Source organism: Lolium perenne, chromosome 4, assembly GCF_019359855.2.
Source record: "Lolium perenne isolate Kyuss_39 chromosome 4, Kyuss_2.0, whole genome shotgun sequence".
In the NCBI taxonomy this organism is placed as follows: domain Eukaryota; kingdom Viridiplantae; phylum Streptophyta; class Magnoliopsida; order Poales; family Poaceae; genus Lolium; species Lolium perenne.
The window spans coordinates 10,450,479-10,462,251 of NC_067247.2; the positions used below are offsets into that span (position 1 = coordinate 10,450,479).

An 11,773-nucleotide genomic window follows, 5' to 3' on the forward strand; every position below is an offset into this window, starting at 1 on the left:
TTTGGTCTGCAACACACATACTTTTATTTAGCTATAAACCAAGTGGCAGTACACGCATCAATACAAAGAACATACACACAGATAACGCACACCTCGAGAACATGTACTATATATATGATTTGGTTCACATACATAAATATATAGAAGACTTCCTACACCGTTGGCCAAGATCCTACCAAATCCTGAGTCGCTGCATAGAAATGGTCCATCGATCAAGTACTTATGAGCCACCATGGATTGGCGGGCAGTCTTGTTGAACGGTGCCTGCCACAAATGATGAACAAAAACAAGTTAGCTAAGAAGAAAGAGAAACCTGATCGAGCCGTAGAGAGAGAGAGAGAGAGAGAGAGAGAGAGAGAGAGAGAGAGAGAGGGAGAGAGGGAAACAAGAGAGCAGAGCAGTGTGAGCTAGCTTACTTTCGTCGCATTCGGATGGTCCGCCGTTGGCGAGGATGCTACCAACGAAAACCAGCAGGACGAGGAGGGTGAGCATCAGCCGAACCGAGGCCGTTGAGTACTTCTGTGCCATTGTTGCTGGCTTCCTGTATTTGATGTCGAGTACAATGCCAACTCGAGAACTTATATAGAGCAGCAGACTAGGTGCAAATCGAACGGATGGTACTTCTGCTTTGGGGTTGTGTGCCGGACAAGTGAGGAGTAGTAGAAAGATGAACATGCAAGTGAGAACGCACATGGTAGCTAGCTATACATGCATTGACTAACTATCGATTCTTTCTAAAGCATGACCTGACATGTGTCCTGGAACATCTAGGCCCTTTTTTTTCCAAAATCTTGCAATCAAGTGGTGATTGCAACTTTGGAGGTTGGTGGATTACCTGAGCCACCATCATGGAAGAGCTAGCTATACATGCATTGACTGACTATCGATTCTTTCTAAAGCATGACCTGACCTGTGTCCTGGAACATCTATGTCCCTTTTTTTCCAAAATATTGGAATCAAGTGGTGATTGAAACTTTGGGGATTGGTGCCTTGGTGGATTACCTGAGCCACCATCATGGAAGTTAAGGAACATCTAGGCCCTTTTTTTGCAAAATCTTGCAATCAAGTGGTGATTGAAACTTTGGGGGTTGGTGGATTACTTGAGCCACCATCATGGAAGAGCTAGCTATATATGCATTGACTGACTATCGATTCTTTCTAAAGCATGACCTGACCTATTTCCTGGAACATCTGTGTCCCTTTTTTCCAAAATATTGGAATCAAGTGGTGATTGAAACTTTGTGGATTGGTGCCTTGGTGGATTACCTGAGCCACAATCATGGAAGTTAAGGAAAACCGTCAAATCAAGTAAATTGACTGACTTGCACATATGACTGAATTTTGTTTATCAATTGGTTCTAGTTTCAACTTCAATATTGCAAACTCTTGATCAACTGTAAATTGCTTGGTTCTATATACTGCGAGTTAACACATGGCCTTGGCCAAGCATCTGTTGGCATTCGTGTGAGAAATCCAATATCAAGTTGAATGCATATATATTATTTTTGCCAGGTGGACTCAAGGGATGACCGAGGATTAAGGGTGTGTTTTGTAGCCCGGCAAACCCAGATATTCTCATCTCAACCTAGCTCAACCAACTTTTTGTTGTTTGTTAGCCCGGCTCAGGTCATCTCGGCAGTGCTCACCTCATACGAAAAAAACCCTCTCAACCAGGCTGGGTTGGGAAGCTCAAATCGAGCTTCACAACCCACCTAGGCTGAGTTCATCCCCTCATTCCAATGTAGAAGCCCCCCCATACCCTCATCCCCACCTCCTTCTCTCCTCATTTCCCCTTCTTCTTTCTCTCCCGTCAGCATCCAGCCCCACTGCCTCCCTCCCGCCGACGCCCTCCGGCCCCATGGGCTCCCTCCCGCCCGCACCCTCCCGCCTGAATGGCCTCCGTCCCTCCCGCCAGCGCCGGGCGGATGCAGTGGCTCGCGTGGGTAGAGGCGGAAACTCGTGCCGACCACATCCACCATGCCTCCACGGGACCATGCGGCGTCGCCTCCTTACTCCGCCATGGCCCTCCACCAACATCGCCTCCTCACGGCGATACGACAGCAAAGTAGTGACGCCTCCTTGCGCCACCATGACAACAACACATCCACGCGACCACAGCAACATGCCAACGTATCCATGGCCATCCACGACCAGCGCCGCGACGGCCAGCCATGGATAGCGCCACGACAGAGTGGAAGGACACAAGTATAGATCTCCACAAGTGAGTGTTCTGTTCATATATCTCCGTGCATAGATCTCCACTTGTGAGTTTTCCAAGTTGACTAATATTGATGAATTAGAATATGTAGGCTCTACAGAATGCAGCAAAAGACTATCACAAATTGGGCAGATCATCATAGCAAGTACATCACGGAGTGCTGGGAACTGCTTTGCAAGGCCGCGAAAACTCGAGATGATACTACTCGGAGGTTCGATAGTGATGCATTTGACAATTATGTTTCTTGGCTTTTTATTAGATTATTCACAACATCTTACAAGAGCAATACAAAAGATCAAACTCGAAGCCACCTCGCTAAACCTACAAAGGGATGAAGGGGTGATAAAATACCAACTCACATTATCCAAACAACCAAATGCCTTCCCAAGCCGCCAAATAGCAGGTGAGACGCACATCCAGTCAAGCAGACTCTCAGCGCACGCCAACACACACCATAGAAATCGCTACCGCCGTCTTCCTCGCACCCATCTTCAAGAGGGATCACCGCACTGACCTTGCCAGCCGTCGATGTCACCATGACGCCAGACAACTCCACCATCTACACGCGTCCAGCAGACCGCGCCCGTCTTCGGTACCATGTAGCTCCACGCCACCGAGAATCATCAACGTCAACGTGATAGATGAACACTACTCCACCAAAGATCCACCTCCATCCAGCCGCTGCTCCAAAAATGATGCCCCAAGAGGTAGAACGATGCAGGAAGCACCGTCATCATCCGATCCGAGAGACCCGGATCTAGGGTTTCCCCCGGAGCAGCACGAGTGAGTAGCCGCAAACTGCAATGACGATGCCTTCAAGAAGGAAGCAATGCTTAATGTAATAACCCAGAACATAGGAACAACGAAGGGTAGATTTAGAAATGGGATGTGCATTTCATCGCAAAACGGGGGAAATTTTCGCGCTTTATTGCAACTAAACCTAAGAGGGATCGAGGTTCTCTCTCATTTTGCAGTTAGGGTTAGGCATTGTGAGTTAGGGAAATTTTGACATGATCTCTTTTGTAACTTGTTACTTTGGGGAATGATTACATTTAATCAGTGTTAAACATTTAAATATAAACATCACACATTATAAACAATGAATTCAAAATTCAAACACAAGATATAAATTCAAATCATCTTGAATTTCAAAGTAAATATCAAATACAATATTTAATCAAGAATTTACACATTACATAATACAAAATCTCATAAACAAAAACTTGAGCTTTATTGATCATCAACACAATTACAATGTCTTTACAATATTCTTGATACAAGAATTGATGAATAATAAACAAAAATGAAAATGAAGATTACAATATTGTTCCTAAACTAAAACATAGACTAAATGACTTGAAGTGATCTTCTGGTCATATTCACATTCAAAACCTGCAAAACAAAGAACCAACACTAGCCAGAATATTAGTGTTAGCCAAAGAATTCAGTTTGGACAGAACCAAGTGTCATGCACACTTGTGCTTGTCCAAAACCATGGACAACACAAGATAAGGGTAGCAGCAGACCAAACCTGAGCACCACCAGGGGCTCAAGTTTCAGCATATGAGAGCACACAGCTCAAGTGTGCTGGGCAGCAACAGCAAGGCCATGCAACAGAATAGTCACCAAGCAAGCCAGGCTTGTGTGTCAATGCAAGGATAGAAGCAGGGTTCATATAAAAGGGGCACAAACCCTAGAAACAGTGACCAGTCGACCAGATAAGGATTCACCAGGTAAGGGTGAAGCAAGAACAAGCTCAGTACATCCAGTTCTTGAGCAAGAACAAAACCAACACACACACCCACTCAATCACCAGAAATCATGGTGACCTGAGAAGATCATCCAAGACCTGGAGGTGAAGGGCTGTGCACAATAGAAACCACAAGTCTGCATCAACAAAACATTTCATACTAGGAGCTGGAACAAGGTATACCAAGTTCCTGGACAGATCCAATGGATCTGATCCATCATATATGCATGATATAAGCATGGGATGAGCAGATGCTCATATGGGTAGATCATCACTTGGTTTTCACCAAGGATTACTGCCAGTCAAAAGCCACTAAAATAGAAAGCATCTAGATACATATCTTATACACAGAAACTAGCACATATGCACAGATGCACACACTAGCCAGATTTGATGCAAATATAGCACCAGTAGATGGCAAAGATTAGCAGCTAAGACTACACAGTAAACCCTAAGCATACAACCATCAGAAACCCTAGATTTCTTCACAGGCAAGCATATTAGCATTCATCTCAAGGATGATTCCCAAATATGCAATCAAAGATGAGTAGCCAACAAAATCCAACCAACCATGTGAGCAACCAATCAGTAGCCAGGCTACTGAGGTCACATCACACTTAGCACCAATTAAGAGAAAGCCAAATATATCACATCATTATCCAGGAATGGACTCAGATTCAATTGCTTGTCAGATAATCATGAACAGCCAAATCATTTGCAAGCAAATTATTTAAATCATTACTGCATAAGCAGTTCATCATAATTTAATTAATACAAGCATGAATTTATCACAGATCCATGCTAAAGCACTGACAGTAGCACACTGTTGAGCAACACAGTTTAATCATTGCATCATAGCCACTGGAGCAAGTCCAGGTAGATTGAATGAGCAACAGCACAAGTAGGCAACAGTAAAGTGATGCTTGAGCATCAGCATCACAAGATAATTGAATCATTTAGCCACAGTATTAATCAGTAAGCCATCACTGACAGTGGATTGATCAAATGGATCAATTATAGCAAGCCAAGCTACACAGAGAAGTTAACCAACAAGCAAGGAATGATCCAGTGGATCATTGGCTTGCAGAGGTAGCACTGAAGCATATCACAAGCACCACTGGCACACACACAAGTGTCACAGATGCAACACAAGTACACCTAGACAAGCAAGCATGATAGACCAGTAAGCATAAGCAAGTCATAACCAAGCATAGCATGGCATAGTGAGCTCTTGAGCAAGTACAACAGAGCATGGCAAGTGTAGAGCATGCTAGGAGCAGCAGAGAAGCAAGCACAGCATGTATAGCAAGCAAAGCAGCATGTGCCAGTACCAGTAAAGGGTAATTGGGCCATGAGCTTGCAATTAACCGAAGCACAGGCAAATTGCATAGGAATAGCATGGCTCTGGGTGATCACAGGATCACCAGAGAGCAGCAGAGCATGAGGAGGAAGAAGAACAGTAACAAGAGGAGGCGCACAGATATGGAGAAGAGGAAGAGGGAGTGCAACAACTTACTTGCGCCTGGTGGCAGAGGCTATGGCATGGCGAGGCAGTGCTCGCGCGGCCATAGCAGCTGCAAAGCCAGGGAAGGCGCCGGCGTTACGCCGACGAACACCACCACAGCAGCACGGCATGGAGACGACGGCACAGGTACTGCAAGCAGCACCCGCGCCAGGTCGGTCTCGGAGACGCACACGTCGACGGCGAGGGCGAGAGCTCGTCGGAGATCACCCAGTCGCCCAAGGCGATTTTCCACGAGATCCAGAGAGGAGGCGATTCGCCAGGAGAGGAAGCAATCGAGGAAGCCACGCGGACAGATCGATAGATCATCTCGCGGCGGTCCAGATCAGGTAGGTGGCGAGGTCAGGGAAGCACGGCGATGGCCGGAGCTCGGCGGCGGCCATGGCGGCGATGCCATCGCCAGCGCGTCGCGAGAGAGATAAGGGTTAGGCGAGTGAGTGAGAGGGCCGAGTGAGAGAGAGTGAGGTGGGCCGCTTCGGCGCCACCGAACCCAAAAGGGGATTGGCCTTATTGGGCTGTCCCTGGGTTTAGGTTATTGGGCTGGGCCCAATATATGTCCAGGGGGGTATTTTGGTCTTTTAACAATTAATAAAAGGCCAGAACTTTACCAATTTTTATTAAATAAAATACAACTCCAAAAATCCATAAAAAATTGGATTAGTGAATGAAAAATAAATCTTAACAAGAATAAAATATGAAATGGAATTTATGAAACAAATTCAAAATTATGAATTTTAAGAATCTAAATAATAACTTGGAATTTTAAACTATTATTTCCTTGTGTTTAAAAATCAAGGAAAAATCTCAAATAAGTTCAAATACTTATTTTCAAACATTTCAAAATGAAATTCTATTATTCCAAGCTATTTTCAATTGAGAAAGGTATTTTTCAAAGAAAAATACTCTATTCCCTATTTATTCCAAAACTATAGAAACAACTCTATTATTTTAAATTCAGTTTTGGAATGAATATTAAACCACCAAGTCAAATAGTATTAATTTGAATTATTGTATTCTCTGTGAATTAAAATGGTTTATCTTTTAAATCAATTGCAAGTTACTGCCAAAGGCATAAATCTTAACTCAACCCTAAATTATTATGACTCAGCGGGGTAAAGGGATTCAACATAAAATAATACATTCATGATTGCATTATTTGGATTTTATAACATTGTCCTTACCGGACGATGATGCTTCTTACAGAACCCGAGGTCCAGGTTCCATCAACTGCATTGAACTGCACTATCTCGCAGTCCACAGGCAAGTTCACCCTTGCTCATATCAACTTGAGTATTTTCTATCATTTTACTGCAAAGCTATATACTTATCATTCCTGCATCGCAAATGAAATGTTACTTTACAACTATGAATATGACTATGTGGCTGGCAATGGAACCATGGTATGTGTTGATATGGTGGAGGTTCCATTGCAATGGGTTATATCACCCTAGGATTAATTACCAATGCCGTCCAGTGATTCTAGCGCCGTACAAATCGCGTTGACCATGAGATCTATAATGGCTCTGGGGAAGCCAGTCGTATCTTTTCCCTTCTGCACGCCAACGGATTGGTAGAGCTGGCGGGGTGTTGGAGGCACTGCCGTAGGTTGGGATAGCCTTTTAAATCCCCATCCATTAGTGATGATGGCTCTACGATCTATGAAGGATTGTCCGGAGTACACCATGAGTAAAGCCGTATTATCGGGGGAAGTCTACTGGAGGTGTACGGTTGGACAAAAGGGTGGGTTTGCAGTCGCGGAGAAGGCGGTGTGGGCTTGGATCTTTATACCTGGCCTCACACCAAAGGAAGTGTGAACGGGGGCAAGTCCCTGCGGATGGCAAAAAGGGTGAGATCTCTTGTGGGAAAAATAACGCACCTCTGCAGAGTGTATTAAATTGTGGCTGTCACTCCTTGTTCCGGGAAGGGAACTACGAACGCGGCAGGAAAGGAACTCCGTGAAGTTCTAGTCAACCTGTGAAGACTGACGGGCATAGTTTTCATAATAAAAGCAACCTTTTGAAGAAATGATTACGAAACATGCATTGACCTGCGATTTCCTGATCAATGGTCGTAGCTAGTGCATCAAACACCTTTTTACTCTTTTAGAACTTGCTGAGTACCTCTGTACTCACTTTCTTTCGACACCCTTACTAGACTGTGATCCTGAAGTGGAGGCCATCAACGATGGAGCACCTGAAGGAAGTTACGAGCTGGTCTACGAGGAACCTGATCTTACCGGCGGAGTGGAAGGAGTAGACTATTGGGATAGTCTACGGACCAGATGACACGGAGGTGGAGGAGTAGTGACATACCCTAGCATCATAGAGCCGAGCAACGTAGAACTTACCTAAATAAGTTGTTGAGCTCTTTATAGTTGTTATGAGTTGTAATCGTACTTAAGTAGTATCTTAGGGTGTTATCATATGACCTGTGAGAATACCAACTTGTTAAGACAATGTTTGTAATAAAGTATGGAGTGTTATGACCTGCAATGTTTCTGTTGTACCACTCTGAGGGATGTGGCAAATTGTGAAGAAGTCCCTTCACAAAGATCATATCAACGACTTGTATACTACAACATGCAGTGGTATGCTGGGTCACCGCACTTAACGCCGCCATCTCTCGCCAATCGTGGCACGGTTTTCACTGACAGCCGCTAGTCCCCAACTCGGCAAGAGCCATCGGATATGCCAGCAAAGATGATGCCTTCGCAAGGGAACGACGCCAATAGCCGCCGCCATCATCCGCCAAGGGCGATGTCAAGGCGCGGTTTTCACCGGTGGCCCCTTCACCGCTAGCTCGTCGTCGACTAGATCTTCATCACTGGAGTAGACGGATCTCGTGATCCGCCAACCCAGCAACCAGCCGACCACCTCCGGTGAAGGAGGAGGCCGCCATCACCACGCCCAGGACAATCGCCCATGGCGTCCTCGTGCCTCGGAATAAACCAGAAGCCTGCACGAAGCCAGCATCGTTGTCAACGCAGCAGGATGATCGCATCCCACCCGAGCCCGTCAGGACCCAGATCGGGCCCAACCACCGCCGCCGCCCGCCAAAACAATGGAGATACTCTCCCTCCTCTGGTCGCCACCGCTCCGTGGCACCACCATCGACAGCCGATGTGGATCGCTGCCACCGGAGACGTGAACCGCGCCCCCACGCCTGTCGTGGTCGAGGAAGTCCGCCGCCACGCCTCCAGGGCTTTGCCCGGTGGCGCCTCAAGCGGCGGCGGCGGGAGGAGGGGAGCCGCTGGGGAGGGGGGGAGGAGGGGAGTCGTTGGGGGCCGCCCGACGCAGCGCGGCCGCATGGGTGCGAGAGGAGATGGGGTGCGGCCGGGTTACATGGTGCACCAGCATTCACACAACAAGAGACACTGGAGCTACCCAATCCTGGTTTTGATGACACAACAAGAGACACTACAGCTACCCAATCCAGTACAACAATAGACACTGGAGATTCTTAGGCACAACACGGGCACGATTTAGGCATTGGCATTACCTCTGGGACGATGGTCCGACAAAGAACTTGCGAGATTTAATAAGGTATGTCGCAATAGCATCTTGCCTTCTTCTCGTTAAGTTAATCTCATATTGTTATTTCTAATGTGACATACTAGCATTGCTCGTGTACGTTCATTATACGCAATCCTTGTTTGCTGTTCTATGGTGGACACAATGCCTAGCGGCTCGAGATCAAACTTGGCTTATGGAGAGAGCACGAGCGGTCAGAACATCGAGCTTGAGAATGATATTGATGAGGATCTAGTGGATGTGCCTGAGGAGGAACTGGAGGCTGAGGTGGATGACTTCTTGGGACGGGTATGTGTTTGTTAATACAAACTCTTATTTGATTGCATCATGTGTTTTTTGCTAACCATTTCAATTCTATGCTGAATATGCGATGGAGAGGGAGGTGGATGGACAAGATCTTGACGAGATAAACACTTCTCATCTAGAAGATGCTCCAGAGCTGACTCGGCTTATTCAGCCTTGCGACTTTGGTCTCAAACCGAGGAGACCTTATGAGCGTTGGACTCCGGAGTAGAAGACAAGATATCAGCGTCTTCGACCATGCCTTAGGCGTTCAGCTGTCACTCTCAAGAAGAAATATGAGAGCTAAGAGCAAAAAAAAATGAGAACCGCCTTGACGCGTTGTCCAATTTGTCATGAACTATGTTAAACTCTATCGTGTATCATTTTGAACTCTTGTCATGAATTTGATGTTATTTTTTATCAAACTAGCAAAGTGGCCCTTGCAAATGCGAGGGAAACATCTTTATTTTTGTTAGAGAGATGACAGTTCTCTCTAATGTGTCAAAATTATCCTAGAAATATAGTTACTGATTTTTTAGGCTCACATATTTATATCCACAATTCCTACTAAATCAATATCACCTATGTAGAAAATATCTTTTGCCTTTATTTGATGAGCATGTTTTAGGACATTTCGAAATATAGTTGATTTATCTAATGTGTCATTTTTATACGAAATTTAATTTTCAAAAATATATCAGATTGTGAGCTGGTTGGTAGTTTTTGTATGGTGACATGCGCTATGTTTATACTACTTGAGCAATGGCCGGTTTTAATACACAGAATGGTTTCAGTTTGGCTGATACGCCATGAATACATGCTACATTTAATGCTCTAAACATGTGCGTTTCTCAGTTTCCATGCGTGGTTTTGTGACGCCCTATTCTAACTGCGTATAAGAGCATCTCCACCGGCGCCTTCCAAATAGTCGCCGGCAGAGACACCGGCACTTCCGTATGGGGACGCCGGCACTGCATCATCTTTTTGGGGAGTTGTTCCCACACTGACGTCCCCAAACTGGCGGTCCCCATGAGAGTTTTTTACATAAACTAAATATTTATACTTGTAGTTTCATTTTAATGTCATTTAGGATCAAGGAATGAATAATATTTTCGGCCAAATCCGAGTAAAAAATTATTGACTCCTCGACCCAGGATGACATGTGAAACCTGCTTCGTCTCTAGCCTACTACCTACTGGCCACCCGGCTCGGTGGAGGTGGATGATCACCCTCTGCTCTCTTCGATGCTCTCTCCCTTGGTCTCTCCGCTGCTCCTCCGTCGTCGATTCCCCGCTGCTCTCTCCGTCACGAACGTCAAGTAGGCGGCTCTATCCACGGCCACCGTCTCCTGACGCAGCTGCTGCTCCAACTCCTCCCGCCGCCGACGGTGATCCAACTCCTGCCTCTGTAGTCGGAGCTGCATCTCCGCCAAATGCCGCCGCTCGTAGACTTCATCCTGACGCTGCGACTCCTCCTGCATCAACTGCCGCAGCGCAAGGTCCTCTCACCACTGCTGCTGGCGCGCCTCCCACCGGCGCTGGCTCACCGCCTCCCACCGCCGCCTCGCCTCCTCGCGCTCCAGCCGCTCCGCCTCCTCCCGCAGCCGCCGCTCCGCCTCCTAGCCTTGCCGCTCGTCTGCGACATAGGAATCTACAGTCGCCGCTAGCGCCGCCTCCTCCCACACCTTGTACTTTGCGAGCTGCGGGTCCACCTCCACGACTTCGACGGCCGCCTCTAGCTCCGCCTCGTCCCACGAATCGAACATTGTGCTATTTTCTAGGGTTTTGCACCAATGAGGCGATGGAGGAAGGATAATATAGACCGCCGGCGAGGCGAGAAACCTCCCGCGCGGTGTCGTGGCGGGAGAATTTCCCACGCGGCGTCGTGGCGGGAGAGTTTCCGGCCTGGCGTCGTGGCAGTAAAATATCCCGCGCGACGCCATGGCGTCACTGATAGGCGGCTCCCACGCCCAAAATTTTCCATCTCGTGAGGCGCTGGCGCGCACGATTCGCGCCCTTGGCCAAGGGGCCAGCACGGGGTTGCCGGTGCTTTTATTGGGCTCGGGAAAGCGTCGGTGTAGTTTGGAACTGGCCAGTGTGAGCCCATTTTTGCTCCCGGGCCTCAAATCGCTGTCGGGGCCGCTATAGGGTGCACCGGCGGAGATGCTTAAAAAATAGTAGAAATAGAGCTGGCATAACTAAACGTATAGCATCAGGACTTCTTTGCTTTGTGCTATCAAGCCAACGTAAGGCGGGTAACCGGGACTTTTTCATTTTAGCATAATCGGGTTTCTTTTGGGTTCTATCAGCGAAATGGTGTGATAGTTGATCGTGATTGTTCTGTTTCCGAGTCATATTCTGTACACACATATTTTAAATCTCCGTGCATATGTGCTATAAATGTCGTTTTATACATTAAAATCATCTGTTTATATTCCTTTTGCACTTCCGTTGTTGCTGGGAAGCTAGAAA

At 46.7% G+C, this 11,773-nt stretch overlaps 1 long non-coding RNA gene across 1 annotated transcript; it reads right to left on the minus strand.

Moving 5' to 3' along the window:
- Positions 1-740, minus strand: LOC139830805 (uncharacterized). The gene is made up of 2 exons (XR_011744283.1): positions 417-740; positions 1-264 (listed from the first exon to the last, which is right to left on the minus strand). It is a non-coding gene; the product is annotated as an uncharacterized lncRNA (long non-coding RNA).
- Between the last annotated feature and the right edge of the window lie 11,033 nt (positions 741-11,773).